This window comes from Trichosurus vulpecula, chromosome 3, assembly GCF_011100635.1.
Source record: "Trichosurus vulpecula isolate mTriVul1 chromosome 3, mTriVul1.pri, whole genome shotgun sequence".
NCBI classification, from domain to species: domain Eukaryota; kingdom Metazoa; phylum Chordata; class Mammalia; order Diprotodontia; family Phalangeridae; genus Trichosurus; species Trichosurus vulpecula.
In genome coordinates, this window is record NC_050575.1 from 395,044,990 (window position 1) to 395,067,458 (window position 22,469).

Genomic DNA, 22,469 nt, shown 5'->3' on the forward strand with positions numbered 1-22,469 from the left:
AACCTGAATACATACAGAGTCTAAGAAAGAAAAAGAAAAGGGATGTCTACACAGTAGTAGCAGCAGCAGGGAGTATCTGAGGTTCTAAGTTTCTCCTATAATTTTCCAAAATGGAGTAGAGGTTTCAACATGGCCACCTGGAGAATTTGAGGCCACCTTTGAGAAACAATTCAAGTCCTTCAGCTCCCCCACCTGCCTTGGCGCAAGAAAGGTGTAGGTTGCCTTTCTGAAATTTTTCCAGATTGTACCCATAATTCCCTTGTTCACTGCTCCCTTCTGGCCTACAGAATACTGGTCCTGGTATTTAGGAGTACAACCTCCTGTAAGAAGATGGACATCAATTCCACTCGAGACTGGAAATGCGTTTTCTTCTCCTATTCAGCTCCTATCTCTTGGTTTATGAAAATCCCCTAAAATGTGCCTGTCTCCTCAACTCTCTGGTACCTTTTTTTCTCTTATAGATTGAGTTTCTTAGGGTTCCATGTCTCTTTGTGCCTCTCTGTCTTTCTGTTACACATACACAATAGTTCCCCTATCTCCAATTACTATTACTCACACCTGAAGGATTTTTTTTTTAACAGGAATTCCTAGAACAAGGCAAAATTATTTCCTGGACATTTGTCCCCGTGGTAATGACCTCAACCTAGGTAGCATTAACTCACTACCATAGTCCATGACATATATATTATTCCTTTGGTAAGGCTTCCCAGATCTCATTGTACATCAGGTAAGAAGAGATAATGCTGGCACGAGGGCCAGAGGTTCAAGAAATGGAGTCATTATCTATGAGTATTGTTTCATTCATTCAAAAATAATTAATATTTAATTCAGCAAAATTCCATGCCTGAAGGGGAGCTGATTTTAATGTAGTCAGTTCACACTTTATGTGGAGAAGACAAGTGAAAAATCTTATGGGAATAACGTCAAAAACAATGGAACGAAAATGGTGGAAGAAATCTGTACCATCAGGAACTCACTGCTGCTGCTACTATCATGGACTTCCATACATTTCTTCATTTCTTTTTCTTTCTTTCTTAAGACTCAGGACAAATTCAGGTTGGAAGCCCAAATAGCTTTTCCTGCTTTATTTCCATAGGAGTATGGGTCAAATAGGACTACCTGGGGATTCCTAATCTTTTTGATATAGCCGGTCTGCATCCCCACTTACACAGAATCGCAGCAATTCAGAGATTGCCAGAACTGAGAGAGCCCAAAGGAGTCTGGGAGGAATCAGAGATGTTTTAATTATGCTTTTTGTTTGCAAGACATTTTTCCCCTTTGTTCAAGCATCTGCACTGGGAAGCCAACCGTGCTCCGAGAAGCAGGAATTCCCAGAATGTACCACGCTTTGTGTTGCATTGGGGGGCCTCGAGTCATTAATGATACCTAGGACTTTCTTCTTTGTTTTTTAAGAGGACAGAATCAAGTAATAACTCAAATGCCCAGACCTCTTTCCAGACATCATTTTTCTAGCAGTCCAAGAGGAGCTGATTCAAGGTCAGAGGTCAGAGGCTGTGCTCCATTTGCCAGCTGGCAGTAGGCTCCATGGACAGAGGGTGCACGGAGCGTGACGATTCCTCAAGATGCTCATTCACATAGCTTTGAGGGGGATCCCCACGGATACCTCCAAAAGACTCATTTTATCTCAGTTTGGTTGGCTAGAGAAAAAGGGGTCATTTTCTGTAATAGCCTTGCAAGTTTTCACATGTTTAGGATCTTGTCTCAGTGAAGCAGACTATATTTTCCATTGACACAATGAATCATAATGAAGGATAAAAAGTTTCTACTATACATAAACACTGCCTACCCTGTGACTTAGAACAGAGAATCCCTCACTCAAAGGCAAACATCTGGAATCTCTGCAGTGTTGTTAATGGAGGTGCTGCCATTGGACGTGAGACCAAAACCTCCAAACTGATGGGAAATCAAGGTGCTAAAAATATTGATCTAAGTTTCTCTTAGATTTTTTTTCCCTCTCTTTTCTCTCCAACTTCTTACCCTTTTATGGTATCTGTGCCCTATCCCACACCACACCCAGAATTTAGCTGTGTTTTTCTCCTGCTAAGTAGCTAAACTGAGATGCTGTGTGTAAGAAATGGAAAGTGACAAGATATGACCGAAGCATTGGAAATCAATCCAAACTAAATGTGCTTCTTAACTATAAGTGAACAGTTGAAAACAATCCTCTTTTATAGCCATGGAGATAAATACTCTGTTTTTATTAGGAAAAAATTGCTTTGGACTGAATAAAGTCGTTTGATTAACAAGTCAAAACAGATGGCTTATTGATGTTTCAGAAAGGAGTTTACAAGGTCTAGTGAAAAAAAAAAGAGACCCAGCTTTGAATTAACAAATTACCCTGGTATATGGGACATTGACAGTTCACTGCTAATAGATTTATGGGCTACTGCTGGGTGTTTCATCCCCATTTGGTTTATTATGATAAAATATTGGGGCATGGGTAACCTATAGCCTTATTGCAATATACTATATTGACCTCTGACCCTTAGGACCCGACAGCAAACCTATGTATTAAATTCTTAATTTGTCTTTAACAGAAACAGCATCGGTGTTGTGTGGTTTACTTTGAAGAGGCTACTTAGTGGGTCCAGCTCAAGGTGGGCTGATCGGAGCTTTGCCAGAGGGAAGGGTAGACGTTTCCACTCTTCCCTAAAAATCACCACCAGCTTGTGCACACAACCTATGCAGCTGTTATTTCTAATCCTGTATATTTGTCTTGCTCCCCGTGTCCTTGCATTTATGGGAAAGGGTCAACACACTTTGAGATGAGAGCGACCTGGGCAGAGAAGGCACGCATGGGGCTTGCTTGTGGTATTCAATGAACAGTAAGTGCCTTCTGTCACTAGGGGAAATCCAAAGTCATTGTATCCCCGACAAAGTTAAAAGTGAGTTGCTGGTTTTAGAAATTTTATTTGTGCTAAAAGGAGTTAGGCAGAAGTGATCAGAAACTCATAGCTCAAAACATTCAGAAAATCACAGATTTAGAGCCAGAATAGGTGTTAGAGGCCATGGTGTCCAACCCCTTAATTTTATAGATGGGGAAACTGAGACTGGAGAGATTCTGTGACTGGCCCAAAGTCACACAGCTACCAAGTCCCTGAGGTTGCAAGTCCAATGTCCTGTCCGCACCACCATGTTGCCAACTGCATCTACTGCCTAACACAATTAGACACCTGCTTGATCTGTAGTGCTTCCTTAATTATTTGTGTGACAATAGGCTTTTTTGCCCATTCTGTTTTGAAAAATTTTGGACAATGTATTTGGACGATATTTTTTGGAATAATATACAGAGTGATGTGCCAATAGCAGGGCCCATTAGTCAATCAACAAGCATTTATTAGATGTCTAGTTCGTGCCAGGTACTGTGCTAACCACTGGAAGTATAAATACAAAAGTATTTAAGGAGCTTACATTCTATATCTAAAATCCTGTACCTAAAATGAAGCCTGTTTTATGCTGTGTATGAATACTCAATTACCAAAATGTTATGATTCACCAAACATTAATTTGACATGGTATTTTTAAAAGAATTTCACATGGATCATTTATAGAGACAGGAGACAATAGACAGAGAATGGGCCTTGGAGCCAAGAAGACCTGTGTTCAAGACCTTATGTCATAAGATATGTGTCTTATAAATACCGGTTGTAACTCTGGGGCAGCTAGGTGGATAGAGTGGATAGAGCTTGGAGTGAGGAAGACCTGCATTCAAATCCAGCCTCAGATATTTCTTAGCTGTGTGACCCTGGGCAAGTCACTGAACCCTGTTTGCCTCAGTTTCCTCATCTGTAAAATAAGCTGGAGAAGGAAACGGCAAAGCATTCCAGTATCTTTACGGAGAAAACCTCAAACTGGGTCACAAAGAGCTAGCAACAACTTTTCCCTTCTTATTCTCCTTCATGTGTTTCTTCCCCCATTAGCAAGTAATCTGCTTGAGAGTAAGAACTGCCATGTTTGCTTTATTTGTATCTACAATGCACTTAACAAATGCTTTATCCATACATCTCTGGTATCTTTGCCAAGAAAACCCCAAATAGGGTCATGGAGAGTCAGACATGACTGAACAAATGTGACCCTGGGCAAGTAACCTGACTTCAGTGATCCAGGCCACTCTCTTAGGCCTTTATTGGTAGAAAATAATTGTTCAAAGGCCATAATTATGGCTAATTAACAATGTGAAGCTAGCTAGCTGCCACCATCACACTAACAATAGGCCAATGTATAAAATGCAAATTAACTATAAGCAGTATTGCATATGCAACACAATGAACAGACATTGCTATGGCATGAACATAACACAAAGCAGTCAAATGAACATAACAGCAAATTTTCTTTTAAAAAAAAAAGCTTGTTCAAACATGTAGCGATTCACATGTACAGCAGTTAACATCTGCAATTACATTCACAGTGCATTTCACATGAGCAATTTCTAGTATTGTCACCTACATCTGTGTGTGACTACATCTACAAGTTTACTTGGAACAGCATAATTTAGCCTAGCAACTTCTGTAATAGACCTAGTTCTCTTGTCACTGACTGCTCTCTTGGCTCCTGTACCTGAGCTACTAGTTGGTATGGGCTGACCATCAGCATCATTATAGACTTGTGTGTCTATACCTGGGCTGGCAGTCATGTCAGATGGGCTATCGGTATGTTTTGCTCTGTGGATTGACTCTATAGCTAGGGATCTCTGTAGCAAATTTGGGCAGAAAAGGAGTTGTCTCTGAACATGCGAGTGTTATATCCTGTATATAGTTAGCCATGTTATCATTGTAGGCATGTTGTCCTCCCAGATGATATTCTGTGTAGTGCCATGCCTACTACATGTACTCTTAATGTTTATTGTTTAATTTGGTTTCAACAGTACCAAAGGTCAGTTACCTAGGATGCCAGGAAAATCATCCTTGTTGTTTTAAAACCCTGATGCTTGTGTTTACATTATAAAATCACAGGTTTTATTCTCCCCTCAGCTGATCTTCACAAGGGACCACAAAGAGTTTTAGCCCAAGGGAAGAATGTAACTCAAGTTCCAAAGCCCATTGGAACAGTGGTGGAGATCAATGCTTTGAGCCCGTATGAGGGGTAAGTCAGAGTTGCAAGGGCAAGAGAGAGGAAAGCTCCACTCTCTTCAATCTCTTCACTTTCTTCTAGTCTCTTGAGTCTTTTGGGAATCTGTAGTCATGTCGGATGCTTCTGGCTTCCAGCTTCAAGAGAGAAAATGGATGTCAACTCCACCTCAGGTTGCTGAAGAGATTCTAAGACTGTGGGAAGGTGACATGAGTGGAGCTGGCAATCTCCATCATGTCCCTATCCCCAGATTGCTACACTAGAGATTTTAGGGAATTTCCCCTTGGGTAAGATCTGGGACTTTCTCTCTCTCTCTTGAGCTGTGTTATGAAATCTCCCCAATGGGAGAATTTCTTCATTCTGTATTGTCTAGTATATACTCTCCTACATATACTTTCTCTGATTTCTGTTTTGCTGTCAATGTTGGTAAATGGGTTTCTTTGCTTTAAAAAATTATTGGTAGAAGCAATTACTCACTGGGCATTCTCTATACCAATGCAATCACAATTTTTAAAAATTCATATATGGCAAGATGGACTATGGTGTAATGGATAGAGCTCTGGTCTTGAATTTAGGAAAACCTGAATTCTACTATCAAGCCCTGTCTTTGACACATAATAACTGTATGACCATGGGCAAGTCATTGGACTTCTCAGTGGCCAAATTCTTTAAGAATTCTTTATTAAGAGTTTAAGTTACAGATAAACTACTAATCTGCGTCAGAGAGACAATTTCCACACCATAACTTACTTACTCTAATGAGATCATAAGATCCGAGCCAGGAGTGAGGAACCTGCCCCAGACTAAAAAGAAATGTATCATGGGACAGGAGTCTCACAGATGCACTCCAAGCCTTCTGTCATTTACTAGCTTTGTGACCTTGAACAAGTCATTAATATCAATGAACCTTTTTTCTGACTTCCTATCAAAACAATCTATCTCCATGGTGTGAATACAATCATTACGTGCTATCTTCTCCAACTTTCATAGTGCTCTAGTTCCTATGTCAACGAACCAAAGTGGGGGAAGCACCTCCCTCTAGGCAAGCATATAGAGTCTTCATGAACACAAATTCCCATTAAACCTAACAAAAATGTATAGAAAGGAACTGTAGCATAGAAATGATAAAAGATAAGATAAAGTATCCATTTTAAAGCTATCTGTGTTACTTTAATATGGGAAGAAAGGCAATAGGGAGGGTAGAGAGTCTTGTTGGGAAGAAGAATGGGAATGATTTGCAATATTAAAATTCTCCCTGGTTCTCTTATAGGGATTGGAGAATATGTTCATTTGCATGATATATTTGGTTTAAAATATTTAATACAGAATGTACAATATTTATTCTATACTTCTGTGCTTTTGAGAAATCATTTAAAGCAATTCAGCAGCTCTATAGAAATTGCATTTCTCTAGGCTTTGGAGAATAGAAAGTAAGGTTTTGTAACTTGGACCAGCCACTCAATATGGCTTTCATCAGCTAACCAAAAATCACTGCGTTGTTTTTGTCTCTACATAAACCTCATCTCTTTAAAACTTCAATTTTGCTTGGAGCACTATGTGGAAATCCAGAGAAGAGAGTCTAGTTATTGGATGACTAATTTTACTGTGATTATAAAAATAAGACTGGTAGGTAGATTGGGTACCTGGGACCTAGATGCATTTCTAGCTTATGTTGCTATTCAGTCGTTCCAATCATGTTGAACTCTTCATGACCTCATTTGGGGTTTTCTTGGCAGAGATATTAGAATAGTTTGCCATTTTCTTTTCCAGCACATTTTACAGATGAGGAAACTGAGGCAAACAAGGTTAAATGAGTTGCCCAGGGTCACATGGATAGTAAGTGTCTAAGGTTAAATTTGAACTCATGTCTTCCTGACTCCAGGCCCAATGCTCTATTCACTGTACCTCCTAGCTTGTTATAAATATATAAATTTACTAGTGCCTTCTCACTCCTACTTTGCAAGTCATCTTATTGTGGGACTCTGGAATTCCCATAATGACCTGACAACTTTATCTCTTGTTGCATCCGATACTTCCACCTCTTTATGTTTCTTGCCTATGGTCCTTAGCCACCCTTTGCAACAAACACCACACTCTTATGCCAGGCTTGACTCTTCACTCAGTTCTACCATTCCAGATGCTTGTTATTCTGTTGTTAACGTTCTAATCAATTCTATTTTAATTTCTTCAGGTCAGAATGGAAACATTCTGGAAATTTGAACTCTAGTTCATTTCGGGTCATTTTCCCCATGAAGCTTATGGAAAGAGTAGTTTTCTTCTGGAGTGTTCTGATGCTTAGTTCTAATCTGTGTGACCTTGGATAAGTCATTGAACATCACTAAGCCTCCATTTCCTCTTATGTAAACTTAAGAGGATGAACTGCATGATCTCTAAGATCCCTTCCAGGGCTGAAATTTCTATGTAATATCCAATTCTTTTCTCCTCTTTTGAAAAATAATACTATTAGCCCAGGATAACCTCAGGGACAAAGACAAAAGGAAGTCACCTCTTCCATTTTAAAAGACCCTTGAAAGAAAAAAGAAAGCCTCTGAATCATAGGATGCTTCTCTAGAAAATGAGAGGGGATAAAAGGCAGGGAAATTCTGAATCGGGGGAAGGGGAAGATCTGAAATCAGAGAGTATGTGTTAATTTGCACCAAACCCTAACTCTATAGCAGCTCGAAACAATATCTGCATCTGAAGATGACACGGTGATGAATGGGACCCGAATGCATCCCTTATTGCTTCCACCACTCTCTCTCTCTCTCTTTTTAGGGACCAGTAGACAGCTGGATACAGGAATTCATATGATTTGTTCTGCAGCCTCTTCTCCTTTCTCTACTGTAATAGGATCCGCAGAAATAATTTAAAAAGCTGAAAGGTAATTTAGTGTCTTCTCTACCCCTTCTTCTTTCCCCTCCCCCCCTCCACCTCTTCACACTTCCCACAAGCACCAGGTACTCCACAGATGAACTAATCCTACTGGAAAATATTATTTCTGGTCTTTTTATTCTTATAATTTATTAACTGTCTACGATTTTATTTACAAGGCCCTGGATTAACTGTAAGGCAAGTTACTGTTCTGGGTTTCTTTCTCCTCTTCAGGCTCGATTAAAAAAAAAATCCTTCTTATTTTAATCCTGCTGCTATCTCTTCCATCTCTCTTTCTCTAAGAGGGGATTATTCAAAAATAGAATTATATAAATCTTAGTTCTTATTTCATCTTATCATATAATTTTATTCTGTTCTTGCTATTTGGTAAAAAAAAATCTAATCACTGATATGGATTTAAATTTTTGTGCAAATTCAAACAGTTCTTCTAAATGATGGTTTTATTTTTGAATCTGAAATCACTATGGTCACCCTAAGAGTAAATACTGTTTACATGGAGTGAAAGTAAACATTGCTAGTTAAGCAAAACAAAAAACAAAAAAAAAAACACATATAGACAAAAATGTAGTATAAATGTGTATTTAAAGATCTAATAATTGGGACAATTTTGCTTGGTAACTTTGAAGGAGAACTTTGAGTATAAAATTAGGATATTGACGATTATAAGTCTATTTAACATAACACTGTTGAAAGACCTTCACTGTCTGAAGCAAACCTGAGAATCTTTCTTTTCTGAGGAGAGATAATGGAAGGATTTAAGAAGGGTTGTGTGGTGGGGAAAAGCTAAACTGTAGCATTTTCTAGTGTTTCTCTCTCAGATCCTACAAGTAGAAGATGATTTGGGGTTCTTAATTTACTGAACCACAAACAGCAATGAGATGTTCTTATGTTGAGGCTTGGGTTTGGAAACAAGGGACTGTTCCAAGAGCGTGGGGGTAGGGCAAAAAGGTGGCCAGAAACTCTAAGAGTGTTCCTCTTCCAGACCGATTCTTTTGTGAAGGCAAACTAAGCCATCTTTTTTACCTCAATTATTACCTAGTCTTTAATTATTGAATGGGCTTTCCCTCAGACAAACTGAGACCTAGGAAAGACCTTAGCTTAAAAAAACCAAGGTCCCCCACCACATCCAGGGCCATCGTCAGTCATCTTGACATATGTCTTGCCACTGGATGGCTCTAGAGAAGAGAGTGAGGCTGATGGCTTTGCACAGCTATGCCTCACTATAATACAAATTCACTTGCAAGTCAAGACATCGCCCTCCTGATATCACTGGTCCTCTTCTAGAACAAAGGATAAACAACAGCCAATCAAATGCCAGCCTATAGGAGGTGCTAAAGGTACACAGAGCTTAAGGGTGGAGCCTTATGGATGTGGCTTCTTGTTGCTCCAGAACATCAGACTTGGAGTGGGTCTGAGCTGCATTCTAGTGTAACCTAGTTTCAGTCCCATCCAGGTTGCCCCACTCCTGCCCCTCAACTGGCATAGATGTCTATTCGTTCCTACCCTTAATTTTCCCAAGGCTGGTGTTAACTATACCACAAGGAAAATAGATCTGAAGGTGAGAGGAAATTTGGGAGCTCGCAACCCCAACCTAATCAAATTTATGATACAAGTAAGGATTACAATTACAAGCAGCCACTGTAGGACATTACATTTTCATAAAGCAAACTTTATGAAAAGGAAGAAAATAATAGCTACTGTAAAATGGGTTACAGCTGGAAAAAAGCAGGATAGCAGAGTTTAAGAAACACAATACTAGAAGCCCAAGGCAAACAATTCCACCTCAAATTAAACATACGAGGAAGATAAAAAAGGAGGGGGGATGAAAAGAGGGCTGGTGAAAGAACTGAATAAAAGGAAGAATTGTACAGGAACAGAAAAAGAAGGGAGACTGAATGAATACAGTATGTTAATCATAAGGGATGCAGACATAAAATAAAGGAGACAAAAAAGTGAAATGAAATAATTCTCACTAGGGGAGTTAAAGGAAATCAGGGAGGATTCAATAAATACATTCAGAAAGAGAAAAATTAGTGGGGGAAAACAGGACCGCTGCAAAGCAAGAAAAAGGGGCATTTGGCAGGAATTTTAAATAACCCTTTTGCTCAGCTTTTGATAGAAAAGGATAATGATAACAAGAAACTCAAGAACCTAGTTCAAGAAGCCAGGAAATGAAAAACAATCACTGCAAAAGCTGAGAATAAAGGGTAAACAGAGTGATAGGGAAAGAGAAGCAGGCATCCAAAGACAGATCTGGAGGACGGATCCTTGAGACTTTTCAAAGAATTAGTAAAGGAAATCTTGGCATAGCCTGAATTATCCTTGGAATCTGGAAGCATACCTAATATATATTAAAAAAAGGTCTAGATATAGCTCCAACATCCTAATGATAGAAGAATAGGGAGATAGCAAGTTCCATGATATGGTGCCTATTTCAAGCAAATTGTATTTGTGTGTGTGCATATATAAAATTATATATGTGTATGTGTGTATACTCGCATGATAAACATATTATGCACATATAAGTACACTTGCAATTCATGTGAAATCTAAGAAAATATGGCTAATACAGGATGAGCAATCCTGGTTTTATCAAAATAACCCATGTCAAACCAATCACGTACCATCTTGGTATAATTATAGATTTCATAGAACTCACAGTAGAGAGATCAAGAATACTTGGATTTTAAGCAAACACTTTGCAATAGTATCCTCTAATAAACTTTTGTAGATACTGGACAAATTCCAAAAAGATAAAATTATTATGGGCTGATTTATATATGAGCGCCTAGAAAGGTGATGGAGAAGTCCCAGCTACTTCATTAGCTCTGGTCACATAGTGCACAATTATGTGCTGCTGTGATGAATTCTATGCAGAAGAAAGTGAGCTCTAAGTGTTATGATACCATCTGTTAGAAATTAGTTCATGAATTAGGAGTAAAATATAGTACTCAAAAGCGAGAACGCCAATAACAGAAATATTATGGAGAGACAAAATTAAACCTCATATCAATTACTCTTTTTTATCAGTAGTGGAAAGCACTGTTCCAAAAGGAAGTACCTTTCTACCCAGTTGTCAAACAAAGGGAAAAGATTCGTATCTTTAAATTATTTCCCTTAAACTTTGTTAAGGGGCAGTGTTGGCTATGGGGGAAAAGAAAAAAAGAGATGAGTCATGAGAGAAAATCCACGAAATTTAGTAATAATTCCTAAAAGACACCTATTACTCTATAGTGCTACAAATATGAATTTGGGGTAGCTAGGTGGTACAGTGGATAGAATGCCAGGCCTGGAGTCAAGAAACCTCATCTTCATGCGTTCAAATCTGGCCTCAGGCACTTACTAGCTGTGTGACCCTGGGCAACTCACTTAACCCTCTTTACCTCAGTTTCCTCATCTGTAAAATGAGCTGGAGAAAGAAATGGCAAACCACTCCAGTATCTTTGTCAAGAAAATCCCAAATGGGAATCACGGAGAGTCGGACACTAGTGAAAAACGACTGATGGAAAGGATGCTGCTGACTCTGACACAACTTCTATTTCTAACCCTAGAATGATGCAATAAATGCCAAGAGGATCCAAATTATGATCATGAAATTAGAAGGTCACAAAATCATAGATATAGAGCTGGAAAGGACCTTAGAAGCCATCTAGGGTGACCCACCCATTTTATAGGAGTGGAGGCTCAGGGAGCTTAACTGATTTGCCTACAGTCATGTCATTCAAATACTGGGTGAGAAAGGATAGAATCTGAACCCAGATCCTCTGACCCCAAAGTCAGCACTCTTTCCACTGTACCAAATGATGTATCACTCTAATTTTCTGCTAGGTAGGATTTCTAAAAGCAAAGGACTAAAAAGGGTAACCTCTATTCTGAATTAGATTCACAGTAATAGGAGGAACATGTTGCTGAGGTGGAAATGATGGGAATCTCTCAAGAAGAAAATCCTGAAGACACAAAGAGACAGTAGTAATGGAGTGCCTGGACTATGGCAAGGAATTGCAGGAGGGAGAACCAAGCAGGGAGTCAGAAATCTGAATCTTGCTCTTCCCTGGTACTGAATCATGAAGCCTGGATAGACCCTGGAGTAAGATGGCACCTGTCAGAAGAGAAAGTTGCTAGACTTTCTGAGAATCCTCCTTTCCCCACTTAAGGAGACCTCAACCCCTGATGGGACCTGTACTGAAACTACTGTACAGCTTCCTGGAGAAGGTGGGGTTCACCAGTAGGGAAATTTTTCTTGACCCTCAACAGTCCTGGGAATGAGTTGATTCTACCCTTGCACTATCTCCTACATCCATCCACTTTTCTACATTCACATGACCACAGCCCTGAGCTCTTCACCATCTCTTACCTGGATTGTAGTCTCCTCTTCTATTTGGACTCCCTGCTTCCAGTCTTTCCCTCTCTCACTGCATCCAGGGCCACCTCCAGTCATCCTGATCTATATCTCACCACTGGACCTAGATGGCTTGGGAGGAGAAAGTCAAGCTGGTGACTTTGCATAGCCCTCACTCAAATCGAATTCACTTGCAAATCATGGCATCACCTCCCTGAAGTCATGGTTCTCTTCGAGAACAAAGGACAAACAACAACAACTCTAATTCAGACAGCTACTAAACTAATCTGATTCAGACAGCTACTAAACTAATCTTTCTCAAGCATGGTTCTGACTGGGCTCAGTTCCCTGCTCAAAAGAAGCCAGTGATAAAATACAAACTCTTCAGCCTGGAATTTAAATCCTTCCAAAACCTAGCTTTCTTCTCTCTTACCAGGTTTATTTCACATTGCTTCCCTTCACATGCTGTTCCAGCCAAATTGGCATAGCAGTTACTCCCACACGCACATTCCATCTCCTATCTCCATGGCTTTGAAAAAGGTTGTTTCCCCACTTCTGGAATATAGCCCCACCTCCTCACTGTCTCTCAGGTACCACCTCTTCTTGAAGTCTTTCCTGATGTTAACCAGTCATTAGTGGTCTCTCTTTCCTCAGAATATCTTGTATTTATTTATCTGTTTACATATTGTATTGCCCAAGAAAATATAAACTCATTGTCAGCTTTTGCCTTTGAAGCCCCAGTGCCTTTGCACATATAGTAGGCATTTAAGAAATATTTGTTGAATCGAGTGTGTTTTGTATTTATTGGGTGTAATTAGCTTGTTTTGTGTTCCCATGTCTTGTTAGTTTGGCGCAGGCAGGGAAACTGAAGCCACCTAAATGAGAGCTAGAAATAAGCCAAAGCCAAATATTCCTGGGGGCCCCTCTGGTGGGTATGTGAGCCAGAGAGTATGATGGATGTCATCGATAAGTCTCCCAGATCGAGCTCAGTCTGTCTGTCTTCAGTTGACACATAGGTTGCAATCCCATAGAATCCCCTTTGGAAATCATTAGTAGAATGAGTAGGCCAGCTGGCCATAGAAAAATCATACATTGTCTCAGTCCTCTGTTTTCACTTACAAATCTAATTTAAGGTCTCCCTTCCCCCATCTCTTTCTTTCTCTCTCTCTGTCTCTGTCTCTCCTCTTCTCTCTTCTCCTTTCTCCTCTCCTCTCTCTCTTCTCTCTCTGTCTCTCTTTCTCTCTCTCTTTCCCCATTAATAAACATAAAATATACATACACACATATAATTGATTAAAAACAAGCACCAACTTTTAAATATGTGTAAATATAGACCTATAACTCACATACTAATATATGCATTATGTGCACACATATGCATATAACACATATATTTATGCAATATGTACATATATTAAAACGACACAACCAACTTTTAAAACACATATAAATATGTACATATGATATATATTAATACAACAAGCACCCAACTTTAAAAAAACATCCATACACCTACTAATTAGAGCAGGTGCCTGACACATAATTCCATTTAGCTTGCTAGACTATCAGCAAAGTTACTGTTATTAAAGACAATAACAGTCTTTCAGGTAATAGAAAATAAGGTATTCCTCTTTCGATGCACGCACAACAAACATTCTGAATAACAGACGCTTTTAATGCCTCGGTTATAAGCTCTTTAGAAATAAAAGTAGTCTATAGACTACATTAACTAGAAACTCATTTTGAAAGTTAACATGCAGCTTATTTTAGTAAAATATGGTTTATTTAAAAGTGCCAGAGGTATATCATGGATGATTCCAATCTATGCAAATATAAATAAATGATGAAGGCTGCAATATATCACAGGTGGCATCTATAGCTGTGGTAGGGCATGGGAGAGGGCTGAGAGAGAATACAATAGCCAAGTTTCAGAGAGAATGATTAAGCACAGGGGATTCTGGGCAGTTCAGAGAGAGGGTTTTGACTGGTTTATTATAGAGAAGGTCAGGAGTCATAGGCCAAGGCAATGGGTCTTAAGATGGAATTTGAAGAGTCAGGAAGTCTATTAGGCACTTAGATGCAAGGAGACTATTTCCAGGTGGAAAGGCAAAGATGAAAAGATCCTACCACCCACTGTGATGAGGCAGGAAAAGGAAGGACAAGAGAAATCTGGAATTTTGAGAAGTGAATAGCAGAAAAGCAGAGAAAAGCAGAGTCTGGGGCCACACAGCTTAATTCTCGAGGTCTGCAGGAGTTCTAAGTAAATTTAATTAGCACCGTGTTCTTGAATACATCTTCAAGAACCATCTGTTCCCTGGTGGAAATACGCCCCCCCCCCCCATTCACTAGAGACAACAAACCTTCCACTCATTAACTACAATGTGATTAGACTGTGAGCACCTTGAGAGCAGGGACTGTCTTTTGCCTTTCTTTTTTTTTGAGGGGGGAAAGCAGGGCAATTGGGGTTGACTTGCCCAAGTCACACAGCTAGTAAGTATGTCAAGTGTCTGAGGCCGGATTTGAACTCCTGACTCCAGGGCTGGTGCTCTACTCACTGTGCCACCTAGCTGCTCCATGTCTTTTGTCTTTCTTTACCCTCATTGTGGACAGCTAGGGGGTGCTTCATGGTACACAGAGTCCTGGACCTGTAGTCAGGAAGACCTAAGCTCAAACATGGTCTCAGACACTTATTTGCTGTGTAACTCTAGGGAAGTCCCTTAATCTCTATCTTTCCTCAGTTTCCCCAATGCTAATATGGAAATAATAATAATAGCACCTCCCTCCTAAGGTTGTCATGAAGATCAGGTAAGAAAATCTTTGTAAAACTCTTAGCACAAAGCCTGGCACACAGTAGACACTTAATGTTTGGTAAATGGCTTATTACATTCTTTAAATGATGAGGAAGAGGAGGACGATGATGATGATGATGATGGTGAGGATGATAACAACAATAATAATAATTCTCTGGTGGCCAGCCTTCTGGCAATGATCCCTGTGCCCTCAGCTAGGCTGATCCTTGGACCACAAATGGTATTTAGTGCCCTGAGCTCCTAGCTTCCAAATCTTTTCAGCTTAGTCCATTAGACCTAAAGGGTTTGCATTTCACTTACAAAACCTTTGAAAATAAAAGGTCACCATAATGCTGGGATAAGGCACCAGGGTGGTGGAGAGATTAGCTGTGTATTAACTTTAATTTCTACAGTAACTCATATTTCACTCCAGTTCATTCTCCTATTGGATGGTCTTCAATTCAACAAACAATTGCTAAGTACTTATCATGTTCCAGGCGCTGTTATAGACATACAAAAACAAAGACAAAATCCTCTGCACCCTCAAGGAGCTAAAATTCTACTAGGGGGAGAGGATGGGGAGAGGATGGGGAACAATTACAAATAGATAAGTAAATACCAGGTAATCCCAGGAGAGAGAGAACAGTAAAAACCAAAGGCAAAGACAGCTCGGGAGGGCTTCCTGGAAGAATAGCATCTCAGATAAGTCTTGAAGGAAGATACAGATTCTAAAAAGTGAGGAGGGAATGCATCCCTAGTATAAGAAAGAACTTGCATAAAGGGACAGAGGTGGCCATGGAATGTTGAGTTTGAGGTAATAGCTAGAAAGCTGGTTTGGCTAGAATGCAATCCAGTCCAATCCAATCCAATAAACATTTTAGCACCTACTATGTGGCAGACACTATCCTAAGCACTAGGGACACAATTAATAAAAAGAAAGACAATCTCTGACCTCAAGGAGTTTACAGCCTAGAGGGTGAGACAACACACAAAAGAAGTCAGGGAAGTGGGGGGGGTGGGCAGAGCATATCCAACTTGGGGGAATCTTGTTCCATGTTGAGTTGAAAGGCAGCAAATGCAAAATGGAGTGAGTTGGGAGTCCAGTTTCTGCCAACTATAAAGGAAGGCATTGGGAGGAGTTTGGTGCTCTGCCCGCCTACTCTATAATCAGAGGGATCTTGAGGGAAGTGGTGTCAATCAAGGCTTGAGTTAGCAGCATGGTGATTAGGTTAGGTTAGAAGTAATGAGCTTATCCTGAGAAGGGCAGTTTGTTCTGCGGAGTTAAAACCTGGCAGGGCAGCAGATGGAGAACTCAGAACACAAGTTCATGAAAGGGAGTAATAGGAAGTAAGTCTAGAAAGGTAGATAGGAGTGAGATCATGGAGGGCATTAAGTGCCAGGCCAATAAGTTTGTATTTTATCCAAGAAGTAATCCTCTATCCTAGAAATGAGGCAACCTAGTACATAGTGGAAAGAGCCCTAAAGATAGAGGATTTTAGTACAAATCCTGACTCTATTTGTGGGACTCTGGGCAAAGCCCTTCACCTCTGTGGGTCTCAGTTTCCTGATCTGTTAAATGAAGTGGTTGGGCCACATGGTCACCAAAGCTCTTCCCATTCTAAATCAACAATGGAATGATCCCACAGGAAACCACTAAGGACTGTTGGGCAGGGGAGTAACATAGTCACACGTGCACCTTAGCAACATATATTTGGCTTTTGTACTCCACACTCTTTCTTTAATCTGTTGTCAAACCTTGACATTTCCACCTTCATAATACCTCTCATCTATTCCGTCCTCTCCTGTGACACTGTCTCTACCTTGGTACAGATCTTCCTCACCTCCTGCCTGGACTGTTGCAATGGTCTGCCTGTGTCGAGTCTCTTCCCACTCCAGCCCATCCTCCACTCAGCTATCAAAGATCTTCCTAAAGCTCAGGTCTGACACACACTCTCTCTCTGTCTCTCTCTCTCTCTGTCTCTGTCTCTCTCTCTCTCTCTTTCTGTCTCTGTCTCTCTCTCTGTCTCTCTCTCTCCCTCTCTCCCTCTGTCTCTCTCCCTCTCCCTCTCTCTCTCTCTCTCTCTCTCTCTCTCTCTCACACACACACACACACACACACACACACACACACACACATACACACACACACAATCAACCACAGTGGCTTCCTATTGTCTCTAGGATAAAATATAATATCTTTTGCTTGTTGACTTAGGAAGCTACACATTAACAATATGTTCTGTTGTGTTTTTATTTATTTTGTTAAATATTTCCCAATTACCTTTTAATTTGGAATTGTTGAAGTATGCAGCCAAGTGTTTGACACCTTTGATGTAGTGGAATCTTGAAATATAGAATTCAGGAAAAGACGGAGCTCATGACGGATGTCACCTCTTTCCTTAGTCAAGTGAGACAAAAGGTGTTCTGTTGAGAGGCAAAGGAAAGAGTAGTTTAGGTGGCATAAAGAGAGAAGAGAAAGTTTGAAATAGCATCTGTGGGGAGTGTGATACTCCATCAGGGATAAATATAAGGATTGCTGTGCAGTGGTAAGGACCCAGTTGAGATTAGACAATATAGATATAGATATATCACTTATCTACGTGTAGATAGACAGATTTTAGATAATATATATTAGACAATATAGATAATAATCAACACAGCTGTGTGATTTTCATATTACCCTTCAGCAACATATGAGGAGCAAAGAAGGTAGATGGCGGAGATTACCCAGTGTTGGGTTTGGCAAGGCATGAATGCCAACAAACAAGGGAGAAAAGTAGAAGATGGTATAAAGTTGAGCTGATCAACTGTGGTCAAGAATTTAAAGGCAGAAAACTGAGACTAAGTTAAAGGTGATAGACTAGAAGAACAGGGAGGAATGGAGGGACTGGTAGCTGTGGTAAAATTTAGGAGGAATCAGGTATAGAAGAATCTGTAAGGGTAGGAAAATATGATCAGAGAGAAGAATTTCAGATGTCAAGATCAGTGTGGGACCAGTGGCACAGCAGATAATGCATCTGACTGTTAAATCCTAGCTTTCTTGACTTCCTCAAAGGTCACTTCTAGCTTTAAATCTATGATCCTATGATCATGGAAGTAACATGGTTCTGGGTGATGATACATGACCATCCCCACATGTGGCTGAGTTGTAAAGATGTAGGGTATAGTATAGGAGACAAGGAGGTTAATGAAGTTGGAGATTTCGCCAATAATTTCCAAATTCCGTGCAGGAAAATGCACCTCTTTTTTTTACAAAAATATTGTCACTCCCTACACTTTTCAGAAAACAGCCTATGCAAGCAATTTTAGCTTTTGTTTTATTCAAAAATTAAGAATTTATTTAAAATTGTGTAACAGTTCTTAAACATAACAACAACATGATACAGAATTTTATTTATTGATAGAATCCTTTATAATGTTCATATTTATAACTTATCAAAATAATAGCTGTAATAACATTATTCATGGGAGAGGTAGGATTGTTTTTCAACTCAACGTGTCTTAGAATGTGGTGACATTCATAATATTGCTATTTATAATTCTTTTTCAACCACTAATCAAGATTAGTATTTTGTTTTTGTAACAATTAAAGCAGAAAACTCCATTTCATGCAAAAAAGACATTACAAATGATAGGACAATTTCCATCACTTGATTTTATTTTTATCATCAAAGAACCTTCATTCACACACAAAACATAATCACATTTTCAGGTTCAAATACTTGTTTTAATCTATTTTCTTCAAGAATTTTTTTTCCATTTTTAAAAATTCTGAACTTCAGAAAAATACACACACACATAGCATTTCCATATACAAATGTAGTGTGGTTGGTTGTCCTTCATGTTCAGAGAGGACCACAATAATATCACTATGACGGGTCAAGGTACAGCTTGTCTAGCTATGGCTGATCAGACCAATAGTCTATATTAACAAATAGTCTATATTAACATTTGGAGAAGAGATGTCTCTAAATTTTCACATCTCACATTTCTTTTAAGCTACTGCAATTCTGCTTTGCCTTCTTTGATGCGGGCACGCCATACTGGGCAGTCCTGTGCCAGTGTCTCCCATCTCTCATAATCAATTCCAAAGTTCTTCAAAGAAACCTTGAAAGTTTCCTCCTATTGCTTCTTCTGACCATCATGGGAGCATCGTCCTTGCATGAGTTTTCCATAAAATACTCTTTTAGACAAGGGTACTTGGCATTCAAACAATGTGGCCAGCCCATCGATGTTGTGCTCTCTGCACTAGAGTGAATGCTTGGCAATTCAGCTTGAGAAAGGATCTCAGTGTCCAGCACCTCATCTTGCCAGGTGATATTCAGAAATCTTCCTAAGACAATTCAAATGGAAGCAATTCCATTTTCTGTCATAGCACAGATATATATTGTCCAGGTTTCACAGGCATATAGCAATGAGGTCAACACAACTGCTCTGTAGACTTTCGGTTTGGTAGGCAGCCTAATATCTCTTTTCTCCCACACTTTCCTTTGGAGCCTCTAAACAATGAACTAACTCTGATAATGCATCCATTAGCCTCATCATCTATGCATATATGCCTGGGAAGTATACTGCCAAGGTAAGTGAACTTATCCACTGCATTCAAAATCTCTCTATTTCCTGGAACTGATGGTTCCATGGATGTATGGTGTGGTTCTGGCTAGTGGAGAACCTCTATTTTCCTGATGTTAATTGTCAGGCCAAAACGAGCACAAGCAGCAGAGAATGGATCTATACTCTATCGCACCTCAGCCTCAGAGGCTGCATTGACTGCGTAATCATCTGCAAACAAAAAGTCATGCACCACCCCTCCCTCCACTTTAGTCTTGGCTTGTAGCTTTTTCAAATTAAATAATTTACTGTCAGTGTGGTAGCTGACCTTGATGCCATTTTCATTCTCATTGAAGGTATCTGACAATATTGTTGAAAAGATCTTGCTAAAAAGCATGGGAGCAAGCACACAGCCCTGCTTCACTTCAATGGTGACTGGGAAAGCATGAGAGCACTGTCCATTATCCAGAACTCATGCAAGCATGCCATCGTGAAACTGACACACAGTATTGATGAACTTCTCCAGGCAACCAAATTTTGCCATGACCTTCCACAAGCCCTAACTAAGATTAGCAGTATCAAAGTCTTGGTCAGATCAATGAGCATGTATGCAGACCTTGGTTCTGCTCCTAGCATTTCTTCTGGAGTTATTGGGCAGCAATACCATATTGACCCTTTCTTAGCCCTTTTGGAAGCCATACTGACTCTCAGGTAGATGACCACCTTCCTGGTGAAGAATCAACCTATTAAGGAGGACTCTGGCATGTTCTATAGTGACTATCCCAACTCCCACTTGCACTGATGAGTCAGATCCCCAGAAACTGGCCATTATGGTAGATCTCCTCAGGGATCTCAAGAGAGCCCTGAGGGCCTGGGAATTTATTTTCTCTTGTGCTACAGCCATAGTAGTGTGCTTCCTGCCATGACCATGTGTTATTAATTAGTCAGCCAGCCTTAATTAATTTGTAGAAAGGAGTATTTACTAAGATGGTATAAAACTTGACTTCCTAAAGTTTGTTACATAGTCTCTTACCAGAACATACAGAATCCAGGAGAAAGTGGGCTCAAGATTAGAGAACATGTGGCAAAAAAGATAATAGCACCTGGAAGTCCTTTTGGAGAGTCTTTGAGATGTTCCCTTTAGTTCTGGAGGAGCTTGTCTGATAGGCTTTATGTAGAGCCTTTAATCTACCCTCTTCTTCTCATCCAGGTCGTCCTTACCTTCCAATGTAGACAGTTTCCAGCCACTACTTTGTAGGAGTTATTAGTAGGACACCAGTGAAAAAGTACACATTCTCTGACCTACTGAAGTTCACAAGAACCTCCTCCAAACTAGGGGTGGAAGATGTTGAGGCATTCCTTCCCCCCAACCAAAGCAATTCCTTTGATGGTGGGGTGGGGGAGGAGGGTTAGCTGGAATGGCCTGTCCTCTTGGCAGTCAGGTGCTTGAGTCTTCAACTCCAATTAGGTTAATGGTTTCATACCTGTCCTATGGGACATATGGATCATAACCAAGTCCCTCAGTCAATCTTAACTCACTTCCTATCATTCCTAGAGAGGTATCTGGATTTTGTGTAAAACTAGTGAATAATCGAGATTTGTTCTTACCTGGTAAATGTAGTAGGGCATCTTATCCCTTACTGTAGGTGATTTGATTGATTTGCTCAATCATCCCTACACTTACACAAATAGAACATAAAGAAAAGATTGTATGTGAAATCATCAATCTCTGTCCCAAACAGCTTGTGTTTTAGTAAGTACAAAATAAACCCAACATAATGCTTTTAAAGTTGTCCCGATTTTCCATGTTTCTTTCTGAATTTTTTTGTTCTCATCTATTTATTTTTTGAACTTTTCAAAGGCTCTCTTTTTCTTTTCTTCTTTTTAAATCATTATTGCTAATTACTTTCTCCCTTGCCTTCTCCTAATACTATAACGCTTGGCTCAAAGGTCCATTTGCTGAAGATTCTCTTCATTGGTAGAGAATGATTTCTCAAATGTTCCATGTCTGAGTCACAGGCAGAATTGGTGGATGCTGGAGAGAAGAGAAGTCTTGGCCTTCTGACTTCAAGTTTTAAGAGAGAAGTCATGCCATTCCTTCAGTCTTCTGAAGGGAGAAAGACTCAGAAAAGAAACCAACATGTAGAGAAGCCAGCATTTATGTCATGTGCCTATTCTCTGGAACTGCTGTCAACAATTTCCAATCCCTTTTTTTTCTTTCAACAAAATCCACCCAAGTTCCAGTTAGAAGGGGCATCAAGTAGCCTTATGGTTCCATCAAGCACTAAAATCATTGCTCCTTAGCATTTCCAGAGGGCTCCAAAAAGGAAATCTTTAGTCCTTCATCCCTCCCCTGCCTTATTGTGAGTAATCTGAAGACCTGGTTTATCATTGCTTAAATCAGAGTTCTTAAGTTTTTCAGAGTCCCATTGGTCTTTACAATGTTGTTATTATTGTATAAATTGTTCTCCTATTTCTGTTCATTCTGTTGTTCAGTTCTGTTCATTCTGTTCATTCATCAGTTATACAAGTCTTTCCAGTATTCTTGTGATGTAATAATAATATTTCATTAAATTTATATGTTGTATTTTCTTTGGCCATTCTTGAATTGATAGACACGCCTTTAGTTTCTAGTTCTTTTCTTTCTTTTTCTTTCCTTTGATATCCCCTTCGGGATCTACCTTTCAAAGTTCATGTTTTGCTCATGATGATTTACTTGGCAGTATCATGCTCTCTTTTAACCTCTCCTTCCTAATCCCTATCCATTTCCATGCTGAGTTTGATGTATTTCTACATCAAATTCTGCATGC